The 10,405-nt window shown below is 37.2% G+C and overlaps 1 protein-coding gene across 2 annotated transcripts in view; it reads left to right on the top strand.

The window, feature by feature from the left end:
* The first annotated feature begins 229 nt into the window (after positions 1-229).
* The window catches only part of LOC122713987 (sodium-coupled monocarboxylate transporter 1), a 51,061-nt gene continuing 40,885 nt past the window's right edge, over positions 230-10,405 (top strand). Inside the window, exon 1 of one of the 2 annotated variants that reach the window (XM_043934915.1) lies at positions 230-403. The gene's annotated coding sequence lies outside the window, so the exon portion shown is untranslated. Of the gene's footprint in view, positions 404-2,883; positions 3,321-10,405 lie in introns of those variants that run through there. The other variant, XM_043934914.1, reaches the window with a different exon arrangement.

Genomic DNA, 10,405 nt, shown 5'->3' with positions numbered 1-10,405 from the left:
CGAAGGAAATTCACTCCGTTCGTTTTTCAAATCGAATCGCCTCGAAAGAAAGAAAACTTCGAAAGAAGAAGACGACATCGAGCAGTGCTCCATGCGACTTGTGCCAAGTAGTGAGTAATGGCACCGTGCGTGCCAGCCCGTTAACGCCACTCCACGTTTCTGCCTTTTTAAATATACCAACCGAACTCTCTCGGCTTCCCAGTATTACGTCGACGACTGACCACGTCGCACGTCTTTTGCGACCATCGGTTCGAATTTGTCGTTCCCCCGCTCGCGCAGAGGGGTGACGATCCGTCTGCGAACGTCGCGTTTTTAATATCGATCCGCCGCGTATTTCTCGTCCTGTTTCGATACGTATTCAGTTCCCTCCGGGGAAGGATTCTCGGGGTCTCGGGTACAGTAGGTACGTAACACTTGTTTGGTTAGGTGAAACACGGCCTTGAAACGGCGTTTAATAGTTTTCGCGGTTGTGTGTGGACGAGATGTGTATATGTATATATATATATATATTATTCGTTCACACGATGTCGATTCTGAAGATGATATGACGTGTTTCATGATTTTCATCGTAAACATGTCGAAAGAAATTGTTCTTGGAATTTTTACTTGTTGATTGTGTATTCGTGGAATAATGGATTGTTTTCGAGGATCGAAGTAAAGACGAAAGTTGGTATACAAATATTGGTCGGTTCTTAAGGCTTCGACTCGTTGTAGGTTAGGTTTGTGTTGAGCGAGATGGAGAGGTCACGGAGTTTCGCTTCGTCTAATGCGAGTTTCAATATAATTTAATAAATTCGATGTAAAATATTCCACGAATATATATCGATTAGTAGAAATTTTCTTGTATGCAATTTATTTAATTTTTAATTGTTAAAACACTTAATCCTTAGTTATTAAATATTCGAATCATCTTGCATAATTTTAAATTTTCTTCTCGATTATTGTTAGATAATTTTATAATTCCGAAATATTTTTATAATAATATTTTAAATGACGATAGAGTCTAATCATAATCCTAGCTATAATACATTCAGTATAATAAACAGTAGTTACATAAGATTCACCTTTTAATGCTCTAAACCAAAGAGGAACAAAACTTGGGCGTAACAACCGAAACGAACCCTCCAGAATGAACTTCCGCGTTTCCCAACCGGTTTGCACAACTATTTAGAGGCAGCTGCGAAAACACACGGCTTGACGGCGCGTTTGACGCTTCGGCAGTTCGTAAATTTGTGTTTTAGAGCAACACCCTGCTCTCAAACTCTTCGTGCGCAGAGACAAAAATCCTCCTCGTCGACAATGAAAAACTCGACCGTGCCTCCTATGTAAAACCCTCCTCGATAAAAAACTACAATCGTAACAAGTTTTTCCAATCCTTCTGCAAATGCAATATTAAAATCTTGAGTCTTTTATTTAAGAATTTTAAGAAATCTGACGGATATCCAGAAACCAAGAAACCGGTTTGATAGAGTTTCTAAAATCAAATGAAATTTCATAGAAGTGCATAAGTGCATAGATAGATTTATTTAATGATAATAATTTAATTTGATGATTTTAAAGTGGAAAATTATTATTCACGCACTAATCTGAAATATGATAGCTCCATTATCCAGATATAATTAATATTTCTTTTCCCTGAAAGTTAGTAAACGTAAATTTTTCTTTCTCTTTCCATTAGAATGTTAAAATATAATGTTAAAATTTTAATATCACATTTCGGAAACGATAAATGTTCGAACAAATATCCACTCTGAATACTTTGCACCGAGTTAAAAAACGGAGTAAGAAGCTTAATAAGATGGAATCGTTTTATCAAGTATCCCGCAACATTTCCCAGAACCAAGAAGTACGGCTGAACTTGGCTCGTCTCTAGAGCGAACACCGGAAACGGCGATCTCATTAGCTTAATGGGAATCAGCTGATTGAAACGCGCGAGTTCTCGAGCAAACTCGCCGTCCCCGCGATTCATCCTTATTTATTGGAAAGCAGCGATACGAAACCGATTTTCTAAAGACGTACAGATCTTTGGAAATGTATTTTCACGTATCAATAGACCCAAGAAACTTGCTACAAAAACTTGACACAAAAGAAGAAGTTGAAGAGCAGATTATGCAAATTAAGGAAAACTTAATTATTGACTTAATTATAGCGATCTATAATTATTCTCGTATTATACTTGCAGATTTGTACTTAAATCGAAGAAATTTGAGAAAATATAAAGATATATTTTTCTTCTTCTTTTTTTAATAAAGATGAAAATATAAAATTCGCTGAAATAAAATCGTTCTCGTATCGCGTTCTTCTTTCTCAATTCTAATCAAAAAGTCACACATATTTTTAAATCTTCGTGGAATATTGAGACGATAAAAATGATTCAGAGAGAATAGAGAAAACGCTGACTAAGAATGAACTCGAATGATAAATGCCACTTACATATTAATTTATAAAATATTTATCAAGATCATCGTCATCGAGATTAGTCATTCATTGAGATGATGCATTATCGATCGAGCACACCTTTAAAAATAACCACCAATCGTACCCCAATAAATAATATTCTGACTTTTCTGATATTACCAAACGAAACACAAGTCTTCGATAGACGCCTGGTTAATCGACGTCTCTCCAACCAAGCCTAGCTTTTCCCTCTCTTCTTTTTCTTCCTCTTCCTCTTCCTCTTCTTCTGATTCACCGGTTCCTCCCTATTTGTTTTAATTCTCCGCCCTCCTCTTCGTCTCACGCGGCTCGTCCTTGGCTTCGTTCGCCCACGTATAGACAAAATTCGACGCCCGGCTGATGCAACCCGCCTAAACCACGCCGAAATGTTTCTAGAAGTTCCCAGTTTACAACGCGGTACGAAACAGGCCTGTTCTCTCTTCCCGCTTTGCTTCTTGCTTTCGACAACAACATTCGTTTAATCGATCAAATTGTCGACGACGATAGACGAATAATGATTAATTTTTTTAAAAATTCTGAAATAACGGGAAGAAATTCTCTTCTTTTCTTTTCTTCATTCTCTTCGTTGACGAAGATCGAACTAATCGGTTAATTAAGGAGTTCGATCAACGAAGATGGAATCGGAGTTGCTGCGGTGAATCGATCCGAGCGAAGGTGTTACGGGATCGGTTTTTCTTTTCCGTTCTGTCGGTCTGCGGGGGAGGCCCGGCTGGAGACCGCCCGAGGACGTTGTTTCGTTGAAGTTTACACCGACTTCCGGGGATACTTGGAGAGAGTTGAATCGATGGTGCGCGTTGCGGGAGGGAGTGAGAGGTACCCGCGCGAGAAAACATCGGTGAAGTTGTAATAAGAGGAATTGAAAGGTGAGTCTGTTTGCAGAATAGATATTTCTTACCGTCTTTAAGAGGAGAATTGTTCTAGAAGAAACTTCGGGGGAACTAATTTCTTTTCGAGTCTCTTTTTAATCTCTCTTTGGATCCCTTCGGTTTCCTATAAAAAGAGCGTCGCTGATGTCGCGTTTGACGGGCAAATTTTGTGTAACTTTGTGTAATTTTGTGTGATGATTTTTTTTTTTTTTGTTGATTCTCTCTATTCTTTAAATTTTTCTTTAATCGAGAGAGAGAAGAATTAAATTATTTGAATGTGTATGTTACGTGTAAAGAAGGATCGTTTTGCAGAATCTTCCTCTACTTTTTCACAAGAGATATCACGGAATCATCTTCCTTTTTAAAAATAAATCCATTCATTCTCCGTTTTCTCGACACGGAACGAAACCACGGAGCTCATTATACTCGCAGATTCGTTCGATTGGTAGACACGTATTCCGGTAGGAAACGCTCGGATATTAGCCATTAGCCAATGCCGATTTGAGGCCACGCCATGATTATTACTTACCAGCGTGATTTTCTATTGCGAAGAATCTTGTCTCGCGAGAAGAACGCGTAAGAAGCGACACCCTACGTCTTCTTCGCACAAACCAAGCTTTTGTTCTCATCTATATGCTGTACGTTTATATTTAGATTATATTGTACAGGAAATATCTTAACGTGCAGAAGTGCGTATGGTTTCAAAAATATACAATATCGTTACACGTGTTTTGAAGAAATATTTTGTGAAAAATTGTACGAGAGAATTTACGTGCAAATTCCAGTGTTCATATTTCATATATATATATATATATGTACGAATAACTTATTTGTTGTTTCGTTTCGCAATAACGGTTTTCATTGTTTAAAAAAGAAAATGGAACGTATTGGAAAAATTATAACATTTCGAACGTTTCGTTTTCAATATGATAGCATTTGTTATTAATTTTTCGTGTGCAAATTGTATACATATATATAAAACATTTGAAGTAAGTTTGATTCTAAAAAAAAAAAAGAAAAAAGAGTTATATTATTTAATTCTCGATTCTCTCATGAAAATTAATTGCTGAATATTAATTACCGATATAATCTAATTCCAATTCATATTATTCACATTCTACGAATAAAACTTATTCTTTGAAACGTCGTCCATTTAATTAAATTACTACCCATCGGAAATTTTCCATCGGAAATTTTATATACGGTCCGACAACTTGCTAATTAATTTTAATATTTTAACATTATTTTCAACCTCGTCAATTAATAATCGATACGTATTAAAAAAATTCTCCGACAAAATAACATGGCGGATAGAAAGATCCAATAATGGAAAAAAAATATATACGATTTCTCACTCGCCGATTTCTCCTCTCCTCTCCTCTTCTTCTCACGAAAAAAAAAATCTCTCGAGAGAGAGAGAGAAAGAGAGAGACGCTTAGAAAGAGACGAGCCGAACAACAGAAGAAAAATACATAAACACTGAATTCTTCTCTCCGACCGAGAGGATAAAATTCCTCGAGTATCGAAAAATAAATCACGGAGGCGGTGTATTCGCTTAAGCTTGAGGGAAGACGAAGAGCGAGCGAAGATCGAGGTTCAAGATCGGCGCCAAGTAGATCTGCGTGTCGAGTGTAAAAATAGTCGAGGCGGGTCGAGCCCTCACCTTGTCCTCGCTTGTCTGCTCGCCTCTTGCCGAGACTCTCTCGGCCTCCTCCTCCTCCTCCTCCTTCTCCTCGAAAGAGGAGGAACAGGTTTGCGAGGAAACCGAAATCTGCCGCTCCCCCGGGAGGGGCGATCGGGGAATCGAACGACGAAAAGCGCAGTTTGGTCGTAGCTGTCGAGTGGCCGAGTGGCTCGATCGAGAGATTCGGATCGGTTTGAAGAAGATTTTCGAACACACCCGATCTCGTCGCCTGCTGTTGATTTTCACCAGCGATATAAACACTCTCCTTGTAAATTATTCCCACCACTTGAAAACTGGTTTGCCGAGGATTACCTCGTTTGAATATTACCTTTGAAATTCGGGGAAATTCAAGGCAAAGGGGGAGGAAGGGGACACCGTTCTTGAATCACGATCCCTTTCTTCGATCTTCGCTTTCGTAGCCACGCGCATCTCTAAGATGGGATTCCGTTAGTAAAGCGAATATTTTACAGGGTTTACAGGATATTTTTATTCTTTTCTTGAGTTGAAAATTGTTTAACGCGTAGTGGATAATATACGATATTATTAACAATGAAACGAATTTTTAAAATTCGTTCCTTTTAAATTGTGTTCAAAAATTTGATCTTTGAATGAATATTCTGTTTATCGTCATTCCCAGATCTATATCTATGATCTAATTACGATTTTCTGTATATACAGAGACAGTTGGCTAACGACAGTTGCGAAACAATCTTCTGAATATGCGAAAGATGCAGAATATTCAAAGTACTTTTTAAGATAATAAAAGTTTGTTTTAATAATCTTATCTGGTCCTTTAACATTTAAACTTAACTGCACGTATTGACGCATCAGCAATTATTAATGTATCAACTTCCCCTGTAATTTTATTCTCCTTAATATGCTTTTTCTTTTTTCTTTTTTTTTACCAGAGATCGTAAAGATTAGAAAGATTCGAGGTCGTAAAGATTTCTTGCTCGGATTTAGTTAGGAGAGAAACAGACTCTTTAATATCCCTCTACTTTTCAAAGAGCAGCTTTCTTTCAGGGAGGCGCGAGGGAGGCAAAGGAAGGCAGAAGAGCGCCTTTCCTCGAAACTTTTCCCGATTATCGCTTATAAAAACGCGGAAGCAACGAGCATCTGACGCCATCATCGACTCCCTAATGCGTCGTTCTCACCCTCGACTTCCTTCTTTCCTGTTTCTTTCTCTATCTTCGACGAGACCCATATGAACCCATTTGATTAGCATTAAAAAAAATTTTTACTGAAAATTCCTCGTAATCATATCCCAAACTTGGAATTATACCAAACGATTTTCTTATCTTCATGGTTTTATTTTCTCTGACGGAAAGAGAGAGAGAGAGAGAGAGAGAGAAAGAGTTTTGTCCAAGGAAATTGCTCGAGCTCGCTCGCCAAATCGTGCTATGTGTTTGCCTTTTCATTTCGTAATGTGGCGAGGTGGAAGAAAATTGAAGGGAGCCGTATAGATAGGAAACGTAAAATTTGGCCTTTTGTGTTGCGCAAAAATGACGATTTGTTGTTCTGTGGATCTCGCGCGGAATCTCTTTTGAAAAATCTATTTCTTTTATGATCCTTCCTTGAATCTAAACTATTGTAAAAAGGAAAGGAAAAAGGAGAATAGAAAATCCCGGTAGAAAATCGGGAATAAATAGAAAAATAGAATAGAATTTACGAGAGTAATCCGTTCTCCAAAATGGCGATTCGCTGCTTAGGATCTTAGGCGGAAATTCACGATCTTTCTCGAAAAATCGAAACCGAAGAAAAATAGAAAAAGAAAAAACTCTCTTTCCTTCTCGTATAACAAAAATAGAAGAGCGACGATTGTAAACTGTTAACTTGCAACCTGTAAAAATCTTGTTCGTGTAGTAATTTCTTTCAAAAAAATCTTCGCAAAAAGAGGAGGAAAGGCTTTGGCCCAGTTTCCGCCCGTTTCTTTCGTTTCTTTCATCTGTGATTAATCGTCGTAAACTGGCGTATCATACTTACTTAATTCCTGCTAAATCGCGTTCCACGTGACTTCTTACAAACCCTTGTAACGTTTCCTCACGGATCCTTAATTGGAGCATAAGTTTCCAAGATCTTACAAAAAGTCCACACCTGTTTCTTATCCTTTCGAAACTGCGTCTCAACTTTTGCAAAAATCTTCGACTTCTCGACTTCGAGATCAAGTATTGTTAAGCGAAGGAACGATTGTTTATTAAAAAAAGAAAAAAAACAAATTGAAGTATCGCGTTTCCAAGTTACAGTTTCGTTTGCTCCACTCTTGACAAATGTTTAGCGAGACTCGTGTCAGCTAGGAATCTTATTGTCAGGAGAGGGTTGAAAACACTTTTACCGTAGACTCAGTTGTTGTCTACTTCTCCCTGGAAAAGCTCGACTATACTCGAAATAATTGGAGGATGTAATAATAATAGACTTTCAGAAATTCTTTCTGAATGTGTAATTACACTGCTCGTCTTCGGTTCGTCGAATTATTAGCAGATGTTGATTAATATTCACAGGGGAGCCTCCTTTATCTACGACAGAACGTAATATCCTTTGTAGAGTTGTTGACACGTTTTGCATTTTGTATACATATCGAACAATATATAATAAATATATTAGAAATAGTAAATTAATTCTTCGCGATAAGATGAATAAAAAAATAATAATAATTTCTATTGTTAGAACTAATAAGAAAATTCTGTCTAAATTTTTCGAGCATAATCGTTCCATGGATTAAGAAAAAGAGAATCTCGAACTTTGTATCGAAGAAGGAAAGGGGGGAAAAGAAAAAAAAGACAGAAAGCAGAAACAGCAAGGGGTTTACAGACAAATATTTGCACTTGTAACGGGATATCGAAATCGCAAGTCGAGCGTACGTGCGGCGACTCGTGGATATATCCCGTATCGTAAAACGTGGCGGACATAAGAAATTACGACAACTGTTAAATTCTTCCTTCTCCGCGTATTATTTCGCCCCCCTATGGCCATTCGTGTGTATCGATTCATTCGTTTCGCGCCGAATAGTACAATGGGCTTCGATTTGTCTCTGAAAAAAAAGAAAAAAAAAAAGAATTGGCTTTTTTGATAAATATGGGTTCATCATACGCGAATAATTGGACAATTTCTCGTTGGACAAAGGAAATATAATTTATCGTAAAATATACTTTTACGCCTAGAATTATTTTGTGAATTTTCTCGTTTTATTCTAAACGTGTACCATTGTATTACGCGATATAACATTAATATTCGTTGCAATGATAATTATATCGTAACACACGCGGTATAAAAATATAATTTAATTTTTCTATGGAATAGAAATGAAAATGAAAAATGATATTTAGAATTACGAGTACGAGAAGAAAATGTTTTTAAAATGTTTCTAAAAATGAGAATAATTGAACGTTATTTATACGTTATACGTATAGATGATAATGATTAAATTGTGAGTGATATAATCACAATAATGATAGTTATTATGTTAATACAATACAATATAATACACTTTTATTTGCACACTATTTAATTAAAAAACACGGATATGAAGTAATTTCATTTGTACGTCCTTCGTACATTTTTCTACGCATTCATTCCTGTAATTGTTTTATTCAGGAAACGATTCCGGAGAAACCAAAGCAAGCTATGATTTTTCTGTTGTTCTTGCGGTACACGTAAATAGTTTCTTACGTAAACGGAAACACGGTCGGATAAAAATAAAACGTCGGATCGAAATAATGAATGATTATATTTGCTTTTCACCAGATTCACTCGGTATAAAAGAAAAGAGTATACTTTTTAAACCTGTCTTCAAAACTATTTTCTACAAATAAACGATGCGATTTTTTTTGATTTGGCCATTTTTCAAATACAAACCAATCAGGGAAAGAAAGAAATGTTATAACACGTAAGAAATAATACGAGTAATGAGCGAGCTAACTCTGTTTAATATAAATGACAGAAAATCGAATCAAGATGATACATCTCCTTAAAAATTTCATCAAAAGAAAATTGGAAGAAAATATCCCTTCCTGTCTCTTTCCATTCATCGGTTTTAAACAAAGAGAGATGGACGTGAATCAAATGAAAACTTGGTCGAGTAAACAAACTTAGAATGCCATCAAGAAAGTTTAATTAAGTTGAAGCGAAAACAAATCCACCGCAAAGTGTGTATATATATATATATATATATTTCTGTCTCCTTCCGTGAAACGTTTCTCTTCGTTTCCCTCCGCCCGTCATATTTTCATGTCTGCTCGATTTCAAATTTAACCCATCATCACGAAGAGTCAACTTTCTTCGCACGTTTAACCACGTTCACGGTTTATTTATCGACGATTCAAATCGAAGGAGGGGAAGGTTAACGCGTTAATTAAGAGAATCTACTCTCGAGAGACCCTCCAATCGAACGCACAACGAATTCTTCCGACTGTAATTTACTAACTCGAAAATTTCATCCCCTTCGCACCTCCCTGGTCGGACATCCGCTCGATTATCCACCATCTCTCTCTCTCTCTCTCTCTCTCTCTCTCTCTCTCTCTCTCTCTCTTCTCTCTCTCTCTCTCTCTCTCTCTCTCTCTCTCTCTCTCTCTCTCTCTCTCTCTCCACGATCCACTCCGAAATTAACCTTCCACCGTGTAACACAAACACCGAGCAAGACAAACACGGTATTTTCCACGATTTTAGAAAGCATATCGCGTGTGGACAGCCGAATTTTCCCAAGTTACTCTCATCTGTTAATTGCGACCCTGTTTCTCTTCTATTTTCATCGCATTAGCCCGCTATAATTGGATTCGCCACGAATTCGCCCGTTATTCCAAGGGTTTCCCCGACGGTTAAGCAGTGTGTGTGTGTGTATCCGCTGTTTATTTATCGAGAAAACGCGAATATCTTTAATGGTTTAATGGGGATTTTCTAATTTATGGTGATGAGGGTTTTCGTGAGGGTATGCGCGGCTCCCCATTATATAACGATTCATAGCAAATTCTCCGCTCGGATATTAAACATCCACTGTCAATACCACCTTATTCTAATTAGCATAGGGTCATCCATATATTCCACGCTCTATTCTACTCCGTTCTAACTCTTCGTCGACGGACGAAGTGGTTGAAACCAGCTATCCAGTTCTAAATGCTCGTCTTTCGAAAGCGTGTTGCTCGTCGAATCGAGTATCGAGTTTAAAAGTTACGCGTTACTTTCGATGATCCTGAAGAAATTCTATTGGAACTTGTTCTCCAATTTTCATTTTCCAATCACGAGATCTCTCAATTTTCCACGAATACGAAGAATTCGAGGCAATTCGAGAACAAGAATAAGAAATTGGTAATTAAAATACTTCCAAGAATTTCCTAGAATTTTCTAGAATCGAAAATTTGTATAAAGCGAACATATCCTTCCAACTGCGTTTATATTCTTCGAAAAA

The sequence above is a fragment of the Apis laboriosa genome, unplaced genomic scaffold, assembly GCF_014066325.1.
Source record: "Apis laboriosa isolate Shangri-la unplaced genomic scaffold, ASM1406632v1 scaffold26_cov146, whole genome shotgun sequence".
NCBI lineage: Eukaryota > Metazoa > Arthropoda > Insecta > Hymenoptera > Apidae > Apis > Apis laboriosa.
The sequence above is the reverse complement of the archived record's forward strand: the minus strand, read 5'-3'. Positions and strand labels throughout refer to the sequence as shown.